Raw genomic sequence first — 22,446 nt, forward strand, 5'->3', positions numbered from 1 at the left:
CTCAGCCAGACTAATATTTTATGTGTGCGTGGTGGGATTTCTAGTTTTTTTTAAATCCCATTAGTAAAAGAGGACACGAAGCCCCAAAATGCCCCTTAGATCTTGGATTCGGTAGGCTGTTCACGCACGGGACCGAGGATACGTGAGAGCTCTTAGGGTGCCACAAGCTCTGTATTAAGCCCCCACTATTCGCAGTCGCTAACCTTGTCTAGTCGGGCATACAAAAGCAGTTATTTTTATTCCCAACCTCTCTTCTTGACTGTATGCACCTTTTCCCCTCGTGTTGTTGCGTGTTCCGGTCGGCTCCCTGCGTGCTGTGTGAGTTAAGGCATGCAAGGAACGCCCCCATACCCTGACAGTTCTTGTTTAATTTTGGCTCGCGGGTCGGGGAAGAACATATTGTACCAGCGGTGACGTTCTTTCATAAACAGCATGTGCCACAGGGCTTCCAGGGAGGCTGGCTGTGAGGAGACCCCGCGCCACGGGATTGTACTGGGAGCTGATAACAGTACTGTACGGGGGCTCTCTGTAAAGGTAAGGGGGAGGGCTCCGAGCTGCGCGAGGGCTGTAGGGATTTGAAGCTGTGTTGGAAGATCGGACCTTTGGTGGTGCCACTAGCAGGTTTGGAGCGGTGCAGGGTCACTCGGCAAGGCTGTGCGGGGAGGGGGTGGGGGGGAAATAGGAGGGGGGGGGAGGGTCCCTGCTTGGGGAAAGTGCCACGATTCAAAGTGTGATCAGAGTAATACAGCGCGCTCTAGGGGGGTCTAGCCTGCAGGAAGTGATCTCCGAATAGCTAGAAGGCCTGTAGCAAATTAGGCTCCTCATGGAGACTGTGAACCCTGCAGGTCCCTTGTGGACATGGAGCGGCGTAGAAACCTAGGAGTTAGTTGTGCCAATGTGCAGGCTGTTCTAGTTCATGCTCCCCGCTCCCAAACGTTTGGGAGGGATCTCGTCTATTGATACCAGAGGAGCTTTGAGCTGTGCAAGATACTCGGGAAAACTGCACCCTGTACAGGGCCCATCAAGTTGGCTCCGAGTATTGCAGTGACTTGTGTGGAGGCTCTAGGCTAGCAGGGGCCATTGGGTACACTCTGCACTATGCAGTGACCCTCGGAGTGTCTGACGTTGGATGGAAACTATGGGTTGGACTTGTACGGTGGGCGGGTTGCGGTTTTGCAGTGGCAGAATGGGGTGCGAGCAGATACAGGACTCTTGAGTTTCCTAGAGCAATGCATGACTAAGAGGCCAGGATTTTACTTTGCATGCTGTGCATTGTGGTGGTTTCTTAATGGGATACAGATAAAAGTCCAAATTACAAAGCAGAAAACGTGCTTTCAAAATTCAAGGACAAATTTGGTGGGAAAATAGAGCTCTGCAGGTGCATCAGTTGAAACCTTCTAAAGTACCCTCATCTTTCTGCATGCTATATCAGTAGTTTCAGTCCAAGATATTCCTGTAGAAAACAGAGATGCATTGATTCTCAGCTGATTTCCTTCAGCTTTGGCATTTTATTTTTTTAAATAATTTCAGTCCCAAACCACCGTCAAGTACTTGAGGTGGTGGCGCGTCGTGCTAACCGCTCTGAGCTTACAGAACCTAATTGGGTGTGGATATGAAGTTGCATTTTTAATATATGGCCTTAAGTTATTGTTCTGCGATAATATAGGAGCAATACGAGTGTTACAAGAATCTCTGGGAGAACTGCTTCCCCCACACTTAGACTTCGACGTATTATTGCTGCAAAGAAATACATAAACCCCGATGAAGTCCTCTCAGAGGACGAAACGTGTTGGCCGGGCTATTTCATTGATGTTTTGAAGAATAATAAAGAGAATTCTTTTGAGATTTCATACTATGGCTTCTATGTTCTTTTGGTCTTGGAGAACATTATGTTGGGATCGACACCATAGAATTATGTGTTCATCGTAAAAGGAGGAGAAAAAAAGACAGCAAGCTCTATTATTCAATTGTAGTCTTTCCTCTGCACAAAGCTCTCCATATGGTACCTAGCGAAGTTTCCGTGGGACATAAGGTGGGCGAGTTCAAAATGACTGCACAATTTGTAAATGGTGTGAAAATACCAGTTTTGTTTGGTATTCTGAATGAGGGTCCCCTCTGGCTCTGACCCTTTTGCAACACCTAGAATGCCCTTAGTTTTGTCCTCTTTAAAAGGGAGCCAAGGAACCTCTTCCATAGTTCTACCTTACTGAACTTGACCCTGTGATGACTTAGAGAGCCAGAGATAAATCTAATGTGTGAAATCCAATTTTGAGCTAACATTGGCTGAGATCCTCATTGAGTGGTGTTGAGGAAACTTAATTTCAGATTTGTTTAACAATAACTACAGAACTTTTCTAAAGCTGTGAATTTGAGATCCAGCTCTACTCTTCATCTTTTAATACAGAAGAGACAAATTCACTTACGTCTCACTGCATTTGTCTAAGGCTTGCTAACCACAAAGCACTATCATCCCGTCCAGGTAGATGCTGTTATTTTCTGGAAAATGACTTAATTCACGAACTACCTCTACACACCTGGATTTTCAAGTAGTCCCACTTGGTGTGACTAGAGACACACATTCTAAGTGCCTGGATATCCACGAGATTGTAGTGTGCACTACAAATCTGCATACGATTACAAGGCTCTCTCCCCATTCCTTCCATCTTGCCCCCTCCTTACCTCTCTTCTATCCAGGCCTCAGCACTTTGAGGCAAGCTCAAGGTGAGGTAAAGCAATGCACAACTAATTCGCATAGCTTGGAGTCATGTGATGGTTGTGCCAAGTCTCCATCACGAAGTAGTATCTTGCTTGTTGCTTCTCATTCGTCAATACTCAAACTGTTATGAAACTTGCCTCCACTAGGTAGTGGTGGCGGTACTGAAACATTTCACAGATAGTGGGCTATTCAGTTTAAGGGAAAAAAACATACAATTCATTAGTTGAAACAAAATAATATATTAACCCCTTCGGTGCTCATGACGGAACGGTTCCGTCATGAGTCACGGTTGAGCTGTGCTCATGACGGAACCGTTCCGTCATGACCCCGCCCGCGCAAGATTCCGTCAGCACAGCGGCGGAATCTGCGCAGCATGGAAGGGGTTAAAAACAAAGGCTGTAAGAACTGTTTTTCTATGGAAAGATGTAAACATGGCACCACTGTCCTTTATGGCCTGCACAATTAGGCGAGAGGGTACAAAGTCTGTGTCCACTCAAACGGCAGCCATGTCTCCGCCTGAACAATACCGAAGAGGGCACTCATCAGTTTTGACCTTCCGTGTTCTTGGAAGTCTTGTATGATCTGAGTGATCAAAGAAGATGCACAGGCCTACTTTTTACTGCAGCGAGGGCACAGTTTTCCCTGTCCCTCTCCCATACACAAAAACAGTGTGCTGCCCATCCCTCCACTAAGAGCCGGTCTGATCCTTTATTTTCATTAGTAAATTACCTCGTGGAGGGCTCTCTCTCTCCTCTGCTGTAACCAGGGAAGCGCTGTTGTTTCCCAATCAACAGTCTATCTCGAGTCTCGTCCCTTTATCCCGTGTGACCTTGACGAGCGCTCTGGTAGTTTCCATGGCCCTGTCTCGTTAGTCCAAGATTCCGTTGACTCCCAGTCCTGAATGTGCCACTCGTACCTCGGTAGCACTAATCGTGCCACGCAAAGCACCTCTTCTCCAGCAATAGAAATAATTCCCAGTGCGTGGCCTGCAAAGCCCAAGCACAGGGTCTGGCCTGCTGCCATTTTCATACGGGCCTCTCTTAGTCGGAGCTTTAAGTGCTAAGAGGGGAAACCTGTGGTAATGTGGAGGGCCAGCAGGCAAGTAGGAGGCTGGATGTAGTAGTCCCAGCCACCAATTTTTAGGGTGGAATACATTTGTGTTGCCTACCTTGACTTAATTTCCGTTTCACAAAACCACCTCATGGCAATGTGTGCTTGAAGCTGCTTCCCCACTCCGTCCGCCTATTGCTCTGTTACCCACAGCCCTTTGTGCTAAGGCCTATTGGCGACACAGAATTTGCTCTCTTGCTTGGTCTCAGCAGAGAGCCCCAGCAATGGATGTGCACTTGATCTGTTTGGCCCTTAAACACTTCTGAGTGTTTTATGTGCACCAACCTGCTGTTCGAGAAGTCTGCACTGATGCAGAGGATTTAATGAACATTGCTCTCAATCAATTATTGGACCTACAGCACCGAGAGAGGCCATTCTTTAGAATATTTTTACATGAAGGGTACAATAGCGAGCATTATGGTTTAAAAATTCCACCTTGGGGATCTAGTGACCTAATTCACTATTTTGTAAATGTTTGTTGTATTGCATCCTTCAAAACGTAATTTCTTCTATACAGTGGAGCATCGACAAAGGCACATGTAATGCATGGGTCTGGTGGTGGTTAGAGTGATCCGCATCGTGACTGTTCAGTGTTTTTACAGGGCAGGTTGTGGTTAAATCCATGGTGTCCATTGGTGAGGTATAGTAGCTGGTATTGGATGGTTAGTAGATGGCTTTTAGAGCTGTTAATTGTAGTGATACATTGTCTGCCCGTTTATTGCAATGACTGGGGCAGTCTTGGTTATGTTGCCTCTGTCAGTTTGTTGTCAGTAAAGCATATTGTGTAAGCGGAACTGACGGGGACAGGTTTATGAAACGTGCTTATGAGTGGGGATGAGACTTGAAATGAGGATGGGGTAGTTAAAAGCAGGCAGGTCTTTCGATTTGCCTTGAATTTCATCATTCTTATGGGCTGAGCATTTGTTTGACAGGTGTTTCCGGAGGTGTAGAGCCGTCACTTAGAACTGCTTGGCCCCCTCGTCTGTGGACCCTCCCTGAGAGCAATTAGAGTCGTTCAAATTGTGTTTATCTTTAATGAAGGGGATGGTGATTAAACTTCATCAGCATGGTTTTGGTCTGACATTTTTAAATGGATTTATCATGCTTGCAGTCTAATCCGCTGTGGGGGAGGATATTGGACATAGACTAGATTTCAGATTGGGTAAAATACATATTAAAAGGGAATGATGGTTTTATCTGCGAACTATGAAAAATAAATCATGGGTACGACCTCATCCACATGCAAAATGGGTCTTGAAACCATTGTTTTTTGTGTGTAATAAAACAGTCAATCATTGAATATATGTATATTGTGAATATGTGTGTAGATGGTAGGTAATTCATAGGTGAGTGGGTAGAGGGTATTATGCTGTTTCTTACCCTTGAGTGTGAAGAGGGGCCATGGCTTCCGAAAGGAAAATCTTTGAGTGGGGTTATGGTACCCCACCAGCTATAGTAATGAGTAACATTTTACACTCTGTTCAAACGCATGTGTGGTTTATGCCCTGCTGTTGTTGATCGAGTGCAGAGTTTATAAACCAGGGTATTTAAGCAGGACTAGAGTACAGTTTCATTGCATAGGCCCACGGTGCGTGCAGCGAAGTTCAAGAGTAATAAATAACCTTCATCTCATCTCAACTATGATCTTTACCTGTGATTTCACCTTTGCACTGTGGTATTAAATGTCTGAATCAGTGTTTATTACAGTACCTGCTTCAGATAACGTTTTATTGGGCCTTCTTGGTTTTTACTGGCATAGCATAAATATTTAGTTTTTAATATTGTTTTACAACACAATAGAATGCTCCGAGCACTCAAAATAATTACCCTCCAATTAAGGATTTGTGCCACCCATCGTATGGGAAAACCATCCCACCCCTGTTACAAATGGAGGCGAGTGGAGGGAGAGGATTGTAACGTGGGAGGCGGAGAACCTTGTGCTCTGATTATTAGTATTATTATCCACTCATTTACCTGAAGTTACCCCACACCAGCCAATCAGCCAAAGTGTTAGGAAGTTCAGAATCTTGCTTGTTCACTGACCTGTTATTAGTCCAATAAACTGTTACAACACTAAAATAACGTGTTTCCTACATCTGCTTTTTTCTTGTGTCCTTCATGTAAATGTAAATGTAGTGCATTTATATAGCGCTCCGCACACCCCCGAAAGGGTCTCTCAGGCGCTGTGCACATACCGCTGTGGAACCCTTCCTGGCCTTTCCCTGTGAAGTGCCAACTCCTGGGCACCCCCAAGGTGAAGCCAGGCATCCTAGCGCTGTTGGGGCCGTTGTGGAGATTAAGCAAGCTATTGCCCAGAGTTGCAGAGTGGGACCCATGATTAGAATAGGCACCGAGGCGAGAATTATCGGGTCCGGGGAAACTGAGCCCAAGACCTGCCGAGGTGGGAATTGAACCCTGGTCCGGGCCAGACCTCTGCATCAGGGTCTGCCGCTCTAACCATTGAGCCACACTTCTCCACTTCATGGGCCACAACGACGCATCAAGTCACATTTCGATCTCTTCTTCCTTAACTACTTGTGATGTTGGGCCTGTGTCGAGCAACTACAGGCTTAGTGTCATTATGCACTTTCAATTAATGGTTGTCTATGGCCTTTGGTTACCTCTATAAGAATCCCCTCCCTGCCTTGTGGACTGCTCAGTTCTCAATGACAGTACCTCCAGAGTCCTTCCTTGTCTTTGCTCGCACATGGCCTAGGTAAAACATTATGCCTTCACTACAAATCTTGGTTTGCTCTCAGCAGGGATAATCTCGGTTTCCAAAAACATATGGATGGAAATACTTGAGGACTCCTCCTTTGTTAGGAATTTAGATACCACGTAAGGCAAATATTGCTTGGGTCTTAACGATTCTCCACATAAACAATCTGCACGTACCTCATGCGAATTAAGGCTGGATCAGCACAGTCTGCAATCGGGTCTCGATGACCTCACATGCCCTTGACACCGATCTTCCAGCTGTACGATCCCAGCAACATTCTATTGCTCCACTCTCTTTATTTTAGACACCTGTGGTGAAAAGATGCCACGGTGTTCTCGGGTGAAGAGACATGGCCTGTTGAGCATGGGTCGCCCCGGGTGTTCCACGTAGGGTGACCAACTGTCCGTAAATTTCACGGACTGCTCGTTATTTGGGCCTCATGTCCGTTGTCCGTGAGGATTTCTTTCACGTATGCCTTTTGTCCGTAATTTTGAGGATGGCATCAAGCTGTGCTGTTCCCCTGTGACGATTGATGGTCGGAGCCAGCTCCCACTGCTCTTGTAACTCTAGGGGCAGCAGCAGCCCCTGCCCGACCTCGCTCAGTCTGTGGACAGGCCCATTGTCGTTCTGACTGTGGATGACTATCGCATAAAGAATGACAATTGGCCGAAGGCGTAGTCAAGCACCCGCTATATCTGCTTAAAGGGGGGTGTCACATGGTCATATAAAACTGTTTCCTGGCCCTTTCTGACTTTGATCTGTGGCTCTCAGGTCAGCATAAGACAGAACAAAGAAACACAGCAGAATAATCACCATGATGCAGCTGTTCAGAGGGGGCTAAAGGGTGCCAGAGTAGCCAAAAGCGGCGACAGAAAGGCAAGTGCACCATTGTCTCAACCTAATATAAACTTATTTTGACGTGTGCTTAAGTTAGTTGTCTATTTACTTATTTTTGTCCTAAATTTGGACCTTCTGTCCCGAATTTTGACCCTTTGCGATGAATTTTTACACTCACTGTCCTGAAGTTGCACCTGTGCCAGATGGTTACTCTAAAGACACACAATTGCTGGACAGAATGGCCCTAGGACCAGCGACTCTCCACAAGATGAGGATCTCCACCAGCTCTGCTAGCTTGGATTCATTTTATCCCAGCCAGGGCTTTAAGTGGGCCGGGTGCACCGGCAGTTCTAAAAAGCAGGTGATGAGACGGGTCCCTCTCGGGCTCTCCATTTTTGCCCTCGGGGATAAAAAAAAAAAAATCTTCCCTCTGCAGCAGTACCACCCTTTACTGCCTTTGATGTAACCTCAAAGAGACTCGTTTTAGTTCTTTCACAGTCTCATCATTTCAGAACTGAAGCATTTTCAATATTATATACAACAAAGCCATAGTTGTTGCGTATTTATCTTATACAACTAACAATCATTGACAACGCCAATAGTCCTGGCTTGTTGTAGGTATAATGTTACTTGCTGTATTATATATCTGGATACAATGACAGAAACAGCAAAATACCAGTAAGGCAGCACACTATGTTAAGTGCAGATTTTTAGTTGAGGTCTTTTTAAGCCACGTCCTTAATTACATCGGCCACGCCCCTCTGAGAGACACGACCCCCCAGTTTTTTCATCCCTCTTAAAGCCCTGGTTCCGGCCATGTCGCGTGCCTAGTAGTGAAGTCTTTATTTTCCCAGTTTGCTTTGACCGTGGGCACCTTAAGGCCGAGCCTCTTGTTTACAAACGCACAGTGCAAACTTCAAGGCCGACCAGTGAACTGCCACAAAAGGCTTCACGCCCTCCAGGGCGAGCACCTAAAGCAACACTGCAGCGGCCTTTCAGCGGGCACTGGACGCAGCCAGAGGTGCTTATGCACTTGCGCTCCAGGAACATGTGCTTTTATATGTTTTTATTATTTGCAATCTTCTATAGCGCAATGGCGGTAGCGCAAGACGTGTTCTCCAACTTCTCCCTATAACACGCGCTCACGCATCACGTTTGCAATCTTCTATAGCGCAGAGACTTGTACCAAAGGCGCTAGAGCGCTTTGCAAGAGAGCAAGACGTGTTCTCTGTATAGCACACGCAGCTCCCCCCCCCCCCCCACACCCCAACACACCCCAACACACGCACACTCCAAAATGGTACAGGCAGGTAGGTTCCTGCCAGCATAAAAGCCTTACCAGAAAAGAAGAAATTATAAAACTGTCACATTGAAACCACCATAAAACTTTAGGAAAAAAGAGCCACTAGGTGGAATCGGGCAGTTCAGGTCAACCAGAGCGACGCAGCGACCCCGCTTTAAAATGGTTAATCCGTCGGGATCACAGGGTGTCGGCACCTGACTCCTGCTCAACGGTGCCATCAATGGCCCCGGTTTCAGGCAGTCGCCCCAGGCCAACTCTTTCACCGCCTCGGCCTGGAAGCATACATATTTATAAGTAATTCGTCATGTATTCTGATAGGTGTGTTCTTTTTAAGAATCCCTTCAAGACATTTGTATTGGTTAAACTTAACCGCGCTGTCAGTCCTTCGTCCTTGCATTCTGCGCAGACGACTGTTTGCTTTCAGTGCACATTATCCAGTCGATGTAGTGCCATTTTGTAAAAATCCTCTGTATCACGTACCATGTTCCTTTTCACAGTATAAAATGGCGTTTTAGTGGCGTTAGATATTCTCTTTGGGGTATATTAAAAGTAAGCCAGTTTCAAATATATTATTTTACTCTTTATACAGAGAATATCGCAAATAAACAGAATTATCATGAAAGCTGTATGCTTTGTTATCCAACTCAGGAGTCTCCATTGTCTTCCTTGTTGAGGATCAAAGGCGAGTGGAACTGCAACTGGCAGTTTACACATCCAACTGCGCAGCAGACGCATTAGCCTGCTGAGCTGACATACAGAGATTTGATACAGGCGGCTTGATCAGCTGGGATTATGCGGCAGAGGTGGATCAAATTATGCATCAGTGTTCACTAAATTATGCTGCAAAAAGGCAAATTATATGGCATAAATTGCCACTTTTTATAGTATTACTTTATGATTGTGTTATTTTTAAGTATACTAACACCGTCTGGGCAAAGCTTTCACCTCAATAGTACCAGTTTAACACCCAAATACGGCAATAAGCAACAGAAAGGTGACAAGTTCACCTTTACACAGGGCCTTGCAGTAACATGTCGCCACCTTTTAAATAACTTTGATACATTTGAGCTAGGAATAATGTTTTTGTAAAAATTTACAGATTCCTTATCAAATGATGAATTATGTGGCAAATCCATATTTATGCGGAAAACGCCGTTGCCGCAAAATCACATAATTCCAGTGGCCCACTCTACAAGTTATTAATAACTTGTTCTCATACTACCTTATCACAACAGTTTCTTGACATTAGTAAGCACAGTAAATAATAAGGCTTACTGTTTTTCACTGTCAGGCTGAAAGTCCTCTGTCTAACTTTGTTTAACTATTTTTCCCTGCCCTTGGACAATGTTTTCCCTGTGACCTCCAAAGTAGTGAGGAAAGATACTTGATGCATAACATAGGCCTGCGGGCTTCTTGGCACTATTACAGCAGGGTTTTGAAAAAGAAGCAAAAGGAGGAAGACCGTATCAGAACAAGTAGGACTGTCACTGCTTTGTCGAAGCTTCCATGACAGGGTAGTTGCAAGAGAGCAAGGGTTCCCGTCTCAGAGTTGGAGAACAATCACCTAAAAGTCCCCACCGGGGGCTTTAAGTGGGCCATGCCCCTCCTGGTCTCAGACCCGGTAGTGATTTGAAACAGACAGTGGAACGGGGCCCCCTCGGGCCCTGTATTCATGTCCTTAACCATTCATGCAAAAGCACTGATCGATTTTTGAACAATGAGTAAAATGAACTCAGTGCTTGTACCCATGGTCAAAATTGTGTAGTTCTGAACCCGCTGAGGCCGTATAGTGAAGCTGGTTGGAAGTCTGATGCCGAACAAGTTGGCGAAATCCAACGTCGAAAGAATGTCTGCATTGACACTAGTCCCTCACAAATAGTGAGAGAGAATCTTCATTGAAGAGGTGAAAGGGTGGTGAAACCATAGCCTTCACTTGCTCTTCCAGTGACTGTACTCTTATCCAAGCAGAAACCTTAAAAAAAATATATATAGCTATATATCTTGTTTCAACTGGTAGAGGTGGAGAACCTATTTCCTTAGGCTATGGAGCGTGGTGACTCAGACTGTCCTGCCAAAAATTATTTTTCAGAAGAATTATTCCTTCTTTTTTTTCTCTTGACTTCTTTCTTCCCATCATTCCTTCTTTCTTGCTTTCATTCCTTCTCTCTTGCCTGATGTCTTTCTTTCTTCTTTCCCTTTCTTTTACAATATTCTTTCCTTCTTTCTTGCCTTCCTTATCTTTCTCTTTTAACCCACTCAAGCATTGATCAAGGGGAGCTCTCCACCCCACCTGAGCCATCGGCTGACTACAATATGAGTTGAGGCATGCGGCTCTTTCTCCAGGAGCACCTCCACACACAAAGTTGTTCCTCTCCAATTGAGATATATACGACAATGCCAGATCTACTGGCTTTGTCAATGCTTGTTCTTAGTTGGTGTGGGATTTTTTTGTTTGTTGATTATTTTTAGTGTGTTGTTTATCTTCATTCTTGTTGGAGTGGTGCAGAAATACTTTAACGTTGCCTTTGTTAAGCCTGACTGCTTTTGTGCAAAGCTACCAGAGGATAACGCATAGGTTAATTTAATGCATTTTGTGGTTCACCCTTACTGGGATTGTGGTTGTTGCTTAAGAAGGGTAGTCACCCATGTCAAACAGAATGCCACATTTCTAAACAGGGTGACCTGCCCTCCCTAAGTCCTTGCAGAACTTGTTTTCAGCCCTGGACTTTTGAGCTGTAGCCTAATGCAGTCTGGGTATTGTAGTTTTGTTTTGCTATCATTGAGCTAGTTAGACTCACGCATCTGAAATCACGGATTTGTATGTGGAAAGTTCAGGATTGGAGATATGGTTTCAAATGAGTTAGAGTGGTTTGGGTTACCAATTGAATGCTGCATTTGTCTCTTTATCTCTGACACGCTATATGATGTATGTTCCGTTCCTCTGAACCTTGCATAACTGAAGCCTTGCGACATAATGTACTCGCCTGTTTTTGTGCCCGCCTCCGCCCGATTCCGGTGGCCGAGGCGGGAGGGTGTTCCTGGAAGGGAACAAGTCCTGACGCGAAGGATGATTATCCAGGCTCCTTCCAGGAACTATTTTTGCAGACTGATTTTTTTTTTTGTGCTCGTTTTAAATTTTTTTTTTTTTTTACTTGTAGGTAGTCATTCAACCTTTATCTAAACACAGTGTAGTTTACGAGAGAACAACCTGAGGAAAAGAGATGTCTTTGTGGTTCTGGGAAATTGTTGGTTTCTCTTCAGTATAAAACAAATCTTCTCTTTTTCTGCGCTTCTTACACAACTACTCTGCAGCAGTGATTTAACCCCCCCTATACTAGCTTCCTGAAGTTTAACGGGCACACACATAACTGCCCCTTCCCAACTCCCCCTCCGCTCGCTCATTCGTCGGTTGCATGACACCGCCCCACCCCCTTCTAGAACTTGCCGGTATGCGACTGGTAACTTGGTAAAAACCAAAGGAAATGATGGACGGAGTGTTGAACATTGCAAGCACTCACCTGATCTGGGTTTAATCCATCACCGTTCTTTAGCCCACTCTGTCACCCCAGTTCAGACATGGCCATATGCAAATCAGTCTGACCCTGTGCCTCATGGGAACAGTCCAGCCCGAACTGCCAAGCCATGTCCTCCCTGGACCGGAAACAAGCTTCCTAGGACCGGCTACTGGCACTTCAGCCGTCTTCAGCCAGGCTTGCTTGAATCCAGTGGCAAAGTGAGCAAGGGACTCACGTCTGAGCATACCCTGCCAACATATGGCGAACAAAGCAAAAACCAAAGGAAATGATGGACGGAGTGTTGAACATTGCAAGCACTCACCCCCAGTCAACTGATCTGGGTTTAATCCATCACCGTTCTTTAGCCCACTCTGCCACCCCAGTTCAGACATGGCCATATGCAAATCAGTCTGACCCTGTGCCTCATGGGAACAGTCCAGCCCGAACTGCCAAGCCATGTCCTCCCTGGACCGGAAACAAGCTTCCTAGGACCGGCTACTGGCACTTCAGCCGTCTTCAGCCAGGCTTGCTTGAATCCAGTGGCAAAGTGAGCAAGGGACTCACGTCTGAGCATACCCTGCCAACATATGGCGAACAAAGCAAAAACCAAAGGAAATGATGGACGGAGTGTTGAACATTGCAAGCACTCACCCCCAGTCAACTGATCTGGGTTTAATCCATCACTGTTCTTTAAACCACTCTGCCACCCCAGTTCAGACATGGCCATATGCAAATCAGTCTGACCCTGTGCCTCATGGGAACAGTCCAGCCCGAACTGCCAAGCCATGTCCTCCCTGAACCGGAAACAAGCTTCCTAGGACCGGCTTCTGGCATTTCAGCTGTCTTCAGCCAGGCTTGCTTGAATACTGTGGCAAAGTAACTTGGTCACAAATACCTGCAACAAGTGCACTAACCCCCAAGTTAACTTGTTCAGGTTGTAATTTACCAATAATGTACACCGATCAGTGCATTAACCCACTGATCTAGTGTGTAATGATTTAACCAGAAATGTGTGGCATAAACACATCACTACAGGAGGCGGATTGACTGACCCTCTACACACATGATTTTATTGTGATCGCCTCCCGCCATTCAACCTCTTCCCCGTTTCCTCCAAAACCACAACTCCGAGCGTTCCGTTGGTATTTTTCTTTTCTGGCACGTGAAGGTGTGGGCGGGGTGTTTCTGAACGTGGCCAGTAGGAATGATGGTGGCATAGCCCGTGCAATGAGCATGTGCCTGTGCCGTATCTATGCAGCTTCAAGGCTGTCGAGCTGGGCTCCCAACTCTGTGAATTTGGCCGGTGCCAGAGACTGGGTAATTAGGCATCATTTCAAGGCGGTAAGGACACTATGGGTTAATGCACCTGCTGCATAAGTGTATGTACCAGCAAGTTTATGGGTGCGGTTCAAATATAGCTCAGCGGATTATTGTACCTGCTAAGCCGTTCTGTGTGAAGGTCACAGTGAATGATGGGGCTGAAGTGTGCACCCCCTCTGGAAGGTCGCAGTTTGTAGTGCTGCGCTGCCATTTTTCAAAGAGTTTAGTGCTTGGCGAGCTGACATGTTACAAAGGGAATGAATGATACAAGGCTAAGAAACATTGCCCTTCGTGGCGGTCTCTGCATCCCCATGTGATGGCACGTGCCGTAGAGAAGCATTGTGTTAATAGCTTGAGATCACCTCGTCTGTCTGTAGATTACAATATTATAATTTACTTGGTGTGACACCAGTTGCCTCATGTGGCGGCGTTTACTGACTGGTCACTGGTATAGCTGCAGCCAGGGTTTTAAGTGGGATCCAAAAAATTGGGGGGCGGGGTTTCCCTCAAAGGGGCGTGCCGATGTAATTTCGGGCGTGACTTAAAACATGTAAACTGAAAGTCTGTGCTTAGCTTAGTGTGGCACCTGACTGGTATTTGCTGCTTCTGTCATCACATCCAGATATATAATACAGCAAGTAACATTACACTTACAACAAGCTAGTACTATTGGCTCTGTCAATGGTTGTTAGTTGCATAACATAAATAACAACCATGACTTCGTTACATTATAGCATATTGAAAATGCTTCAGTTTTGAAATGATGAGACTATGAAGTAACTATAATGCAGTCTTTGAAGTTACATCAAAGGCTGTAAAGGGTGGTACTGCTGCAAAGTTAATAATTTGGTTTTCGCCCTGATGGTAAGTATAAAAATCGAGAGCCCGATAGGGATCAGTCTCAGCACCTGCTTTTTAGAACTGCCGTGCTCAGAACCGGTAGGACCTGGCCCACTTAAAGCCCTGGCTGCAGAACCACTGTCTACTACTTTCCACAACGGAGACCCTGTAGCAAACGACCCCATGTGGCCAAGATGCTGACTAGTGTAACCACAAACTGACAATTCCAATAGATTTGAATTTTGTATAGTGCCAGCACTCAGACACAGTGTATGAGTACCCAAGCACACCCAAAGCCTGGGCAGGGATCAGTACACCTACAGCCAATTTATTACCACCAACCCGCGGGCTCCCACGCGCACAGAGTAGCAGTTAAAGATACCGGTTTGCAGTTAACGACACAGTACTGTACCGTGACGCAGAACAGGGTGCTGTGCTACAGACTGTACCTTAGGTCTCCTATCAGCGCAGATGGAAGGTGATGTGCACCAGGGCCGGTTCTAGGATTTGGGGGGGCCGGGCCAAAAGGGAATTTGCGAGGCCCTCTAATTTACATAAGTGACACAGTTCAGGAAGCTGCTTTGTGCAGTCTCCTCCTGGTCCACAGCTCCTCCTCCCAGCCTCCTAAAAGCACCTCTTTTACAGCTCCTATCGGGCTGAAGGTGTGGGGATTGCTTGTGGGCTGGAAGTTAAAACTGTGGGTCGCTAAAATGCTGGACAATGGGCATCCGGCAGTGTCTCTGAATGGTCTCCTGCAATCGGGACAAGAGGAAGGGTCTCCCTTCCCTAGGCTCCGACACCATCCCTGAGAGGCCTGGGGAGGGGTCCCCTCCCATGGACCCTAATTGCAAGGAGACACCTTTCTTTCAGTTGGAGAACCAGGGAAACAAGAGGACACACCACCGGTGCGGGGCCACCATGCTGGTGGGCTGAGTGCTAGGCCCTAGGCTGCTGTCCACACTGCCCATGCCTAGAGCCGGCCCTGATGTGCACCATGGGAGCATAAGTGGCGCACTCTGGGTGTAGTGCATTAGGGCTATCGAAGTCTGTGCATTATGGGTGCACAGGGAAGTTTATCTCTTGTCATTTGTGGCACCTTCACCCAGCCCTCATTTTTTTCTTTCGGTTGGCAACATTTTTAAGGTTATATTCGAAATGATATAAGGAAAGAAACGCAGAGCGCAATTTTCTTTCCGCTATATATGAATAGAATTGTCTGAATGCATCACATAAAATACGTGAAACTTCGCATCTCTACACATCGGCAATGGATAGAAAAACCCCAAAGCGTTCATTTCCTCTGATAATTCAATATGTTTTTTCAGTTTGCTGTTTTTTCTGCTTTTTGACATCCCAGGACATATTGTTTTTGGAACCAGGCCAACAAAAGTTCACATTTATTGTGTCCTTGGGACAAGTAGACCAAATTCCCTGCAGCATAAAGCCTTTGGCTGGCAGTTTACAGTACCATATTATGGACCAGGGAAGGGCGCATTTTCTGCAGTTACATTTTGCAAACACATCATGTGTACACATTTTCACTCTGGAACCATTGTCATTAGTGCAGTAAGAGCTTACAACATATCCTTAGAAGACTCACCCTAATAAAGGCTTTCCATTAACGAACCATAACTACAAGTTTGAACAGCATTATCATACGGATACACATATTGCCTTAGGAAAGAGTAGATTTGTCATACTTAGGTTCATGGTTTACATTTTTCATAAGTTGTCTATGCCGGACATGATTTTTGCATGACGTTTTGCAAATATGTACCCCATGTCTTTTTCTTAATCATGACTTGTATCATAAAATAATTTATTTCTAGTAAATTCATACCACACATGCCTGTTTTTTTCTGGATAAGTTCCAATCTGTTCTTCTATTTCACTTTACTGAGTCGTATAATTCATGATGGAATCTGAATGTCCTCTTTTTGAGACACAAAAATTCATTTATTAAGTGAAAACCTTTTTTTAAATGATCCCCTTGTTGGCTGTTTCATTATTTTCTCAGACGAAATGGCAGTAGATACAAGGTACAGGCCTCGCGGCATTCTCAATAGTTGTTGAATTGCAGAATATGCAGGGAATGGACTCAGTGACTCTCATGGTCACTTGCCTTTGAAGAAATGCAAATGCAGGGTGCCAGATGACAGGCCTCTCATGATAAGTTATTGCAGAAGAAGTGTTCACAGGCTTCGCTCAATGATCGGTTGCTAATTCGTCAGCAGCAATACAGGGTGTAGCATAGGCTCACACCAGCACTGATTGGTTAATATAGTTTATTAGTTAATTAAAACCATAATCATGTACAAAGTGTGTATCTAACATGTTTACAAGATTATGAAAGCAATATAAAAACATTACATTTCCAGTAATAAAATAATCCGGATATAAAAGTCAACAGGACATTTCATGATAAAACCCACATTCTCCCTAAAAAAGGCTAGAGGAGGCATGCATAGGTAATACCCATAAAGTGCGTTGCCCCTGGCTGTAGTCCTCCGGCCATGTAGCCCCCAAGATCATACTCAAGCTGTGGGGCATTGTCGATCTTCGCACACCCACCGTAAACACCCATCCACTGCCTATTCGAAGCAAGGTGACCACTATACATAAAGTGTCAGGTGCATTTGTACATCAAATGCAGAGAGATGGGCCCCACCGACCAAAGGGACAGGACACCTGGCAAGATTTAACAGTCAAAATTATAATTCCCTTAGGCTTCACTTATCACTCAGTGCAACAACATCAGCAAGGCGGGGTAGGGGATTAGCATGCCCCTATCAGCCCACCGAGGCCTTAGTATGCGGCGGGGGTGTAGGAGATTGCCATGCCCCTAGCAGCCCACCATAGGCCTAAGTGTGCGGCACAGCTGTGCTAAAAGGTGTAATGTTGAGGTGCAGTGTCCAACGCTTCTAAGCAGGGTAGGGAATTATAACCTCTTTACTCTTGACACTTACTTCTAGACATAACCTCCGCATGGCAGGATAAGGGATTGAGATACCACTTGCAACCGCCCATTAGGCGAAACAGGTGGCACGTCTACACAGGGCAGTGTGCTATTAGGCTTGTAGTGGCCAAAACCCGCATCTAAATGGGATGGGGGATTAAATATTTTGCTCTTGTCCCTCCCCGATTACCTTGTACCGGCACTTGGAACCCCTAATGTCCTTTTTAGATTTGACAATATTCGTGAATATATCCATAAACTGTACCAACCGGATATTGAGCATCACGTTCCTTGGGTTTAGTGACTCTATTGCTGCTGATCTGCATGTCCTGATTCCTAAGCTCTTGAATTAATTACGTAGTAACTGGGCGTGAGAGAGGTGCTTGTCACTGAATTCACAGAGCAAAGCACGCAGCTTCAGGCACTCCCTCTAAGGAGCACCCATATTGTGAGGAGCAGAAGTTCACGGGCTTCCAGTGTCAGCAGGCTCCGTTTCTTTGACCTCCTCATGGCACAGAATCCTGCCTCTTGCTGGACATAGGAAGTTCTCTCAACACCTGGAAAATTCTCTACTAGGTTTTTCAGCAGAGTTTATTCTCTTAGAGAAATATTTGTACTCTTAGACTGCCAAGGATTCTGTCTCCAGTGTTCGCCTAAATCTACACGGGTGTGCAGATGTGCTGGACTCTCCAGAAGGTGAACACTGGCAATGCGGAGGTTGCTAGCTTTTATCCAGCCCTCAGGGCTGTTGGTCTAGGTTAGCTGTCGATTCAAATTCCAGGTTAACCCTAGGCTTTGGGACAAATGAATCACAGCAGAGTGCATTTTCTTTTCAGCACAGGCCCCCGCCCAATGGCACTCCTCTTCAGGTGAATTCGTCCGTCAGGTGGTGGCTTTCACATGGTCAGTTCTGCTTTCCAACAAAAAGCACATGATACAAGAGATGAGCAGGCAGCGTCTGTTCTGTAAGACGTGTGTACCTTGGACATGCTGCCAAACCTCAGCCATTGTTGAACTGTTTCTGGGTGTTGCCGGGTGTCTAGTTTTCAGAAATGTGTGGGTTTGGTAGGTTTCCCTAGATGGCCGCCGAGCACGGGGCCAAAAACCCAGGTGACCCCCCCCCCCCTGGAAAACCAGGTGGTTTTCAGATAGGCAATTTTGATGTCGCCTTACTACGTTTTGGGCCCTTGCCTATCGCGGGTACTTGGGCCTCCCACACAAGTGAAGCACGATTTTTATCGAGAGACCTGTGGGAATGCTGGGTGGTAGGAAATTTGTGTGAGCCCGGTGATGCCACACTTTCCCACACAAAAATGTGTGAAAAAAGGGATTTTGTTCTGCTAAAATTGTGGTTTGCAAGGGATTCTGGGTAAGGAAACGTTGGGGGATCCACGCAAGCCATACCTCTCTGGAAGCCCCCGGGTGTCTACTTTTTAGAAATGTGTGGGTTTGGTAGGTTTCCCTAGGTGCCGGCAGAGCTAGGGTTCAAAACTACAGCTAGGCACTTTGCCAAAAAAGGGTCATATTTGACTGCGAAATTGAGGTGTGACCACGTTGCGTTTTGCGCCGTTTCCTGTCGCGGGCACTAGGCCCACCCACACAAGTGAGGTGCCATTTTTCTGGGAAGATTTTGGGGAACATGGGGTGGATGGAAATTTGTGGATCCACGCAGATTCCAGAACTTTCCACCACAGAAATGTGGGGAAAATGTGTTTTTTTGGACAATTTATTAGGTTTGCAAGGGATTCTGGGTAACAGAACCTGGTGGGAGGCAGTCAAGTCACCCCATCTTGGATTCCCCTGGGTGTCTAGTTTTCAAAAATGTGTAGGTTTGCTAGGTGTGCCTAGGTGCCGGCAGAGCTAGTGTTCCAAAACTACAGCTAGACACTTTGCAAAAAAAGGGTAAATTTTCCTTCTGAAAATGTGGTGTATTCACGTTTGGTTTTGAGCCATTTCCTTTCGTGGGCACTATGCCTACCCACACAAGTGAGGTACCATTTTTATCGGGAGACTTAGGGTAATTCAGATTTGTAAAGCAACTGTTATTACCTATTGATGTTTGATGCATTTCTGCCTTCCAAATGAAAGACGTTGTGTAAAAAAAGTCATTTTGAAAAATGACAGATAATTCTCATGCTAGTATGAGTATTCCCAATTTCGAAAATGTGCAAATATGTACTGTTTCTAAACTCTATAATCTGGTCCCATTTCAGAAATACATAGGTGTCTTTCATACCGATTTTTTTTTCCATGTATACATTTTCCCACAATTATTGCTATATACCCGGTACATAATAAAAAGCCATTGAAAATTGCTGCTCAGTTTTTGACTCTGGGTTTGTCGGGTTCTTGGTGAACCTACAAGTCCTATATATCCCCACAACCAGAAAGGTCCAGCGGATGTAACTGTATATTGCTTTTAAAGAGCTGTCATAATTAGAAGTTACAGGTGAAAACGTTGACACAAAAGGCTATTTTTTGCAACTAAATTTCAATTTTCCTATATTTAACTGTTAGTTTCTATAAAGAAACCTTGAAGGATCTACACAAATGACCCCTTGCTGAATTCAGAATTTTGTCTACTTTTCTAAAATGTATAGCTTTCCAGGATCCGTTATTGCTTTCATACCCATTTCTACAATTAACTGGAAGGAGGTTGAAAGCATAAAAAATAGCAGAAATAGGCTATGTCCCAGAAAAATGCCAAAACTGTGTAAAAAATGTTGGTTTTCAGACAAAAGTCTGTCATTCGCTAAAAGCTGGGAAAATGGTGATTCAGCCCCACAAACCCTTTTTTGATACCATTTGCAGGGAGAAACCCAGATGCTTTCATTTGCAGCCCTTTTTTTCCATTTTTCCCAAATAAACCCAAAATTTAGCTGTATTTTGGCTAATTTCTGGGGCCCCTTCAGGGGAATCCACAAACCCTGGGTACCTTTACAATCCCCATGATGTTGGAAGAAAAGGACACAAATTTGGCGTGGATACCTTATGTGGTCAAAAAGGTACAGGGGCCTAAGCGCGCACTACCCCAAATAGCCAAAAAAAGGCTTAGCACAGGGGGTGGGGGGAAAGGCCTAGCAGCGAAGGGGATATTTTACGACTTATTTGTAGCGAAATTGATTGTATTCCTAATTGCGAAAGTCTGCGTGACGTTTGCACAGGATAAGCAGATATTCGGCTGCTTGAACCTTGGTAGTAGTAATAGCCTCAAAGTTCCCTGCGTTTTACATAAATGGCTGTATTTTTTCTTTGTACACCATAACTACCATTAAGATTAAATTAAACCAATTTTATAGACTGCCGTCAGACAGACAGGTATTCTACTCTTTACACTGAGTAGTTACACTTACTGTACCTCAGCAGAGCTGTCCCTCCACATGCATACTCACTCCGCAGGCCTAGCCTCAACGGGTGTCAGTCTCAAACTGCGGTAGGACAACGCACGGCTTTCCACGCAGGAGAGCCAACGTCTTGGGGGCACCGGGGCTCCGGCCCCAACAACATTACCGCCCAGGGGCTCCACGTTGGAACTGCTCGGGAACTCTAGTTCTAGCATGAAGGTTTTATTCTTTCCTGATGCAGCGTGGCCACGGGGAGTGTCGAAGGATCTACTACACGGTAGAACCCACACCTCATGGGGGCATCTCTGTGTTTGTGTGCCTGAAAGTTGACCTCTGCATTTAAATGCAATCTCAACACTTCATTGACAAACCTTTGATTGCCTCGAAGAATAAATACCGAAAATCACAAAGTAAACCTTGGGTGTTGTTTGTTAGTTACCCTGAGGCCCATTGTCACATGTGACTCTTTCACAGTCTTGGCTTCTCATTTGCCAGCATGCTTCAGTTCTGGAATTTTGTTGTTGTTGTTATATTGGAACTAGGAATTGTTAATCCCACCAAGCTAAATGCTGCTGGCTGAACAAGAACACAAGACACAATCTGTCGGAAGCTGCGTTTTATAATTTTTAAAGTGTTCTACTCCATTTTGAATACTGTGACTTCTTGTTTTCCATGTAAAACTGAATATAAACCTTGTCCCCTCTGTTATGGAAGGCAACTATTTCATTCGAATCATGCATGAAAGAAAACATGCATTGATAATGCCATTTGATTTACCTTTGGGGGTAGTGAAGCTTCACAAACAGGCACAACCGGTACGGTCGTGGCAGCAGTATTGTACCTTTTCTAACACAACACATACTATAGGTACAGGTAAATGGGGCTGGCTTGGGTATGTTTTTTTCTCCATTTTGTAGTAAATTGAAGCAGATGGCAGAGCAAATAAGTGAAATTTCGCTTGTCCACTTCCGCCGCCAACGATTAACAAGCATTTGCAATCAATCGGTCTCGCATTTGTGAAACTTGGAGCTATTGGCGTTGTAAATGATATTGTTTTTTACTCTGATTTTTTTGTTTGTACTGGAGTGGATCTATGTCTGTAGTGGAATTATGTGGTTTGAATTGTAATGGTTAGTGTGGGGTGGAATTGTGTGGTGTGTAGTGGAATTATGTGGCATGGTGAATAGATAGAGGGGAGAGATGGATAAAATGGATAGAAATTAAAATTGAGAGGAGTAGATAGTTTGTGTATAACGTGTTGAATGAACTGCAGATGGAGTAGCAGAAAGAGTGGGTTCAGAAACAGAAAGAAGGGGAAAAAAGGTTATAGACGCATAAAAAGGTTGTGCTTGTGTACACAGAAGAAGCCGAAAGAAGAGGAGAGTGTATGTTTGTGGTTTTGTTTTTTTGTAAAGTTATGGTAAAGAAACTGTGCTGAAAGACGTGAAGTAAATTAATATGAGAAATGTTGGATTAGTGTGTTAGAGAGCAAGAGAGTGGTGTGAGAGAGTATGGTGGAGACAGGGAGTAGTGGGCGGGACACTTAGGGGGAGAGGTGGACCTATACCTCGTACGAGGATGTACAGGAAAGTAGCGTGTATGAACAGTGATCATAAAATAATGAATGATAAACTTGCCTGCGAAGTTGCGATGTAAAGGTACTCCCAGTATAGCGACTCTCGATGCAGAGGCCACACTGTAATGATTCCTGATGTAATTACCTGTAAAGTAATGACTGTCAACCTATTGGGCATCTTTCACTTTAGCTAATCCGCCACTGAGTCAA

The 22,446-nt window shown here is 45.1% G+C and overlaps 1 protein-coding gene across 3 annotated transcripts in view; it reads left to right on the forward strand.

The window, feature by feature from the left end:
* BCKDK (branched chain keto acid dehydrogenase kinase) overlaps nt 1-22,446 on the forward strand; it is a 172,098-nt gene that overhangs the window by 14,168 nt on the left and 135,484 nt on the right. The window contains exon 1 of one of the 3 annotated variants that reach the window (XM_085618715.1): nt 355-534. The exons of 1 other annotated variant lie outside the window; for it this stretch is intronic. The gene's annotated coding sequence lies outside the window, so the exon portion shown is untranslated. Of the gene's footprint in view, nt 1-354; nt 535-568; nt 622-22,446 lie in introns of those variants that run through there. One more of the 3 variants, XM_085618716.1, reaches the window with a different exon arrangement.

This window comes from Triturus cristatus, chromosome 7, assembly GCF_964204655.1.
Source record: "Triturus cristatus chromosome 7, aTriCri1.1, whole genome shotgun sequence".
NCBI lineage: Eukaryota > Metazoa > Chordata > Amphibia > Caudata > Salamandridae > Triturus > Triturus cristatus.